At 38.1% G+C, this 4,782-nt stretch overlaps 1 pseudogene; it reads right to left on the reverse strand.

Annotated features, from left to right (window-relative positions):
- Positions 1–1,547: 1,547 nt before the first annotated feature.
- On the reverse strand, positions 1,548–3,329 carry LOC138397980 (tigger transposable element-derived protein 1-like; annotated as a pseudogene).
- Positions 3,330–4,782: the final 1,453 nt, after the last annotated feature.

The following is a 4,782-nucleotide window of genomic DNA, read 5'->3' on the forward strand; positions in this document are numbered from 1 at the left end:
TCTATTCTAAAACAGGTGAAAGCATTTTCACTTTCTCTGCTAGTGGTTAAACATCTTACATTTATGTGGAAATGATATACTCCTATATTAATAGCTTATCTTGCATGTACTCAAGTACTTACTCTGTGCCAATAGGCTCCATGTTGTCTCTCATTAATATTAAATGTTAGGAGAAGAGCTAACTTAACTAGTTGCACTTGATTTATTTTGTATTATGGTAGGCTTTAAACACCTTGATAAACAAATCTATTGCTAGGCTTAATTAAACATTCATAATATTAGGCTATTAAATATGAAATATCCGATTTCAAATCAAAAGTGTAGTTTATTATATCTTAAACAAGAGGTAGTATAATTAATCAAAGTGTGCACCTAAACTATGGACACAGTTTTGCCATCTTAACGGTAGCTTGCTTATGCCAGCAGCAAAAGAGCCTGGAGAGCCAGTGGCGATGAAATTGCAAAAGGCATTTTCCACAGTTTGGTGAGAATTGAATATTTTTTCTTGCAAGAAGTGGTCCAAAGGCTGGAAGAAGTGGGAGTCAGCTGGGGCAAGGTCTGGTGAATACAGTGGATGACAGAGTTTCCAAGTCCAGCTGTTGTAGTTTGAGCAGGATGTTTTGTGTGACAGGTGGTCGAGCATTGTCTTGCAAGAGGATTAGCCTGTCTCTATTGACCAGTCTTGGCTGCTTAATCACAAGCATCCTCCTCATTTCGTCCAATTGGTTGCAGTAAACATCCACTGTATTAGAATGACCACGTTCATGAAGCTCTAGTGTATAATACCAGTGCTGGGCCACCAAACAGACGCCATTAGCTTTTTTTGATGAATATTCGGTTTTGGACTGTGTTTCGGCACCTCATCTTTATCCAACCATTGTGCTGAAGGCTTGTGATTGTTAAGAAAAATTTATTTTTCATCACACATAACAATACGATGTAGAAATGGTTCACCTTTATGTTGTAACAGCAAAGAAAAGCAAGCTTCCAGACGATCTCTCGGCTGACGCTCATTTAATTCATGCAGTGCCCTTCTATCCAGCTTCTTTACCTTGCTGATTTGTTTCAAATGGTCCAATATTCTTGGAATAGTAATGTCAAACCTTGCTGCTAATTCATGTGTAGGTTAAGATGGATTCGCTTTCACTACAGCTTTCAGCTCATCATTATTCACCGTGGTCTCAGGTTGCCCACGTGGCTCCTTTTCAAGATTAAAATCACCAGAATGAAACTTCTCAAACCATCTCTGTGCTGTGCATTCATTAGCCACATCCTTTCCAAACACTTCATTGATACTACAAGTTGTCTGTGTAGCATTGGTTTCACAACGGAACTCATATTCAAAAATAACATGCAATTTTTACTTATCCATAGTTTCACAAAAATTGCTCTTAAAAAAATTTTGAAAGATAATCTCAAGCCAAAGCATGCATTTGAAAGAATGAGGATGTACCTTCACAATAAACATAAAACAAGAAGTGTCAAAGTGAAACGTCAGAGGTATCAACTGTCAAACTTAGTACTTAAGGAAATTAGACATTTCATACTTAATAACCTAATAATTTATAAATATGGTAACAGTCATCAGAACTTTCAGCAAGTCATAATATTTTTGCTGGTGAAGGGTCTTGCCTCAATGTTGATACAGCTGACTGATCAGGGTGGTGGTTGCTGAAGGTTGGAGTGGCTGTGGCAATTTTCAAAAATACAGTAATGGTAAAGTTTGCCACATTGATTGACTCTTCCTTTCACAAAAGGCTTCTGTGTAGCATGCAATGCAGTTTAATAACATTTTACCCACAGTAAAACTTCTTTCAAAATTGGAGTCAGTTCTTTCAAATCCTGCCGCTGCTTTATTGGCTAAATTTATGCAATATTTTAAGTCATGTGTTGTCATTTCAGCAATGTTCACAGCATCTTCACCACAAGTAGATTCCATCTCAAGAAACCACATTCTTTTCTTATCCATAAGAAGCAACTCCTCATCTGTTCAAATTTCACGGGAATGTAGCAATTCAGTCACGTCTTCAGGCTTCATCTCTAATTCTGGTTCTCTTGCAATTTCTGTCACATCTGCAATTACTTCCTCCACTGAAGTCTTGAACCCCTCAAAATCATTCACGAGAGTTGCAATCCACTTGTTCAAAACTCCTATTAATGTTGATATTTTGATCTCCTCCCATGAATCATAAGTGTTCTTAATGGCATCTAGAATGGTGAATGTTTTCCAGAAGGTTTTCTGTTTACTTTTTCCAGATCCTTCCCAGGAATCACTATCTATGACAGCTATAACATTATAAAACATATTTATTAAATAATAAGATGTGAAAGTCAAAATTACCCCTTGATCCCGGGCTGCAGAAAGGATGTTGTGTTAGGAGTCATGAAAAAATCATTTATCTCCTTGTACGTTTCCATCAGAGCTCTTGAGTGACTAGGTGAATTATTAATGAGCAATAATATTTTGGAAGAAATATTCTTTTTTTCCTGAGCAATAGGTCTCAAGGGCTTATAATAGTCAATAAACCATGCTGTAAATAGATGTACTATCATCTAGGTTTTGTTGCTCCATTTGTAGAACATGGGTAGAGTAGCTTTAGTATAATTCTACACTGGGATTTTTTTGAATGGTAAATGAGCATTGGCTTCAACTCAAAGTCACCAGCTGCATTAGCCCCTAACAAGAAAATCAGCCTGTCCCTTGAAGCTTTGAATCCAGGCATTGCCTTCTCTCTAGCTATGAAAGTCCTAAATGACATCTTTTTCCAATATAAGACTGTTTGGTCTACGTGGAAAATCTGTTGTTTAGTGTAGCCGCCTTCATAAATGACCTTAGATAGATCTGCTGGATAACTTGCTGCAGCTTCTCCCTCAGCACTTGCCGCTTCACCTTGCACTTTTATGTTATGGGGACAGCGTCTTTCCTTAAACCTCATGAGCCACTGTCTGCTAGCTGCAAACTTTTCTTCTGCAGCTTCCTCACCTCTTTCAGCCTTCACAGAATTGAGCAGACTTTGGGCCTTGCTCTGGATCAGGCATTGGTTTAAGGAGGGGAATGTTGTGGCTGGTTTGATCTTCTGTATGGACCACTAAAAATTTCTCTATGTTAGCAATTAGGCTATTTTGCTTTTTCATCATTTGTGTTTTCAGTGGAGTAGCACTTTTAATTTCCTTCATTCACAACTTGGCTAACTGTTTGCCACAAGAGGGTGGCTTTCAGCTTCCTCGGCTTTTGACATGCCTTCCTCACTAAGCTGAGTCATTTCTAGCTCCTGATTTAACATGAGAGACATGTGACTCTTCCTTTCACTCAAACACCTAGAAGCCATTGTAGGGTAATTAATTGGCCTAATTTCAATATCATTGTGCCTCAGGGAATGGGGGGGGCGGTCCAAGGAGAGGTAGAAAGATAGGAGAATGACCAGTAAGTGGTGCAGTGAGAACACACACAATATTTATTAAGTTCACCACTTTATATGTACATGGTTCATGGTGCCACACAATAATTACAACAGTGACATCAGAAATCACTGATCACAGATCATTATAACAGATATAAAAATAATGAAAAGTTTTGATACATTGCAGTAATTACCAAAACATGACACAGAGACACAAGGTAAATATGTGCTGTTGGAAAAATAGCATTGATAGACATGCTGGATGCAGGGTTGCCAAAAATCTTCAATTTATTAAAAATACAATATCTGTTGAGTGAAATAAAATAAAATGCATTAAAATGAGGTATATATGTGTATATGTGTATATGTTTGTATGTATATATGCACCCGTGTACATATATACGGCTATATAACACATAATTATATTCTTATACATATATTATTATTATAAATTATGATTTATATAAATGAAGATATAAATCATAATGAATGCAAAGTATGGGAATTATATCTGTGTATATTTGTTTTTGGTTTAATAGATACTTTTTAAAATATTCACTTTTGCTAACATGTATTTAATTTTTATTGTGATCTTTAGGCTTAATTATTGACAAGGCAAACATTTCTTCTGCCTTAGTTCAGCTTACAACACAGAGGTAGAGGGAGACAGTGAAGAGTCCAGTATTCACACTGGCGGTGAGCACTGTGAGACAGGAAGCAGGGGAATGTCAGTTACCTAACTTGTGCCCTGGGACACTGGGGATGACGCCAGGAAGGCTCCCCAGGGGAGGTGGCTATGTGGAAATCTGAAGGGTGAATGGCAGTGAGCAGACGCAGGAGGTCAGAGGGTAGGAGAAGTAAACGCAAGAAAGAAGGACATCTGCAGAGTCACTGGAGTAAGATAGAGCAAGGAGCATTCAAGGGACTGAAAGAAGCTAAGCATAAATGTGTAAGGGGATTGAGGAAGCAAAGTAAGAGGCCATGGAAGAAAGTTAGGCTGGAGAGATAGTCACACAGAATATTTTTACAAAACAAACAATGAGGCCACAAGATTTGCACCACTGCTTAAGAGTCCTGTTGTATTCACTTAGATCCCTGACATGGCTATACTCCCCAATTACCCCCAATCCAGCGAGTAACATTTCCTGCTGTACTAGCTCCATGAATGGTGCTGTTCTCCACCCAGTTGACCTCTGCTTAATTTCCACATCTGACCAGGTCACCAAGACCTTTGAATTCTGGCTCCTAAATGTCTCTTGTATCTTCAACGTTTTCCTATCTTCATATTCAATACTTACTTTGTTTACCCTGGTTTACCACAACAGCCAGGAAGCCTTGCTTTTGCTATTGATTTATCCTTTCCCTTGCCAATCCATGCTCA

Source organism: Eulemur rufifrons, chromosome 2 (genome assembly GCF_041146395.1).
Source record: "Eulemur rufifrons isolate Redbay chromosome 2, OSU_ERuf_1, whole genome shotgun sequence".
In the NCBI taxonomy this organism is placed as follows: Eukaryota; Metazoa; Chordata; class Mammalia; order Primates; family Lemuridae; genus Eulemur; species Eulemur rufifrons.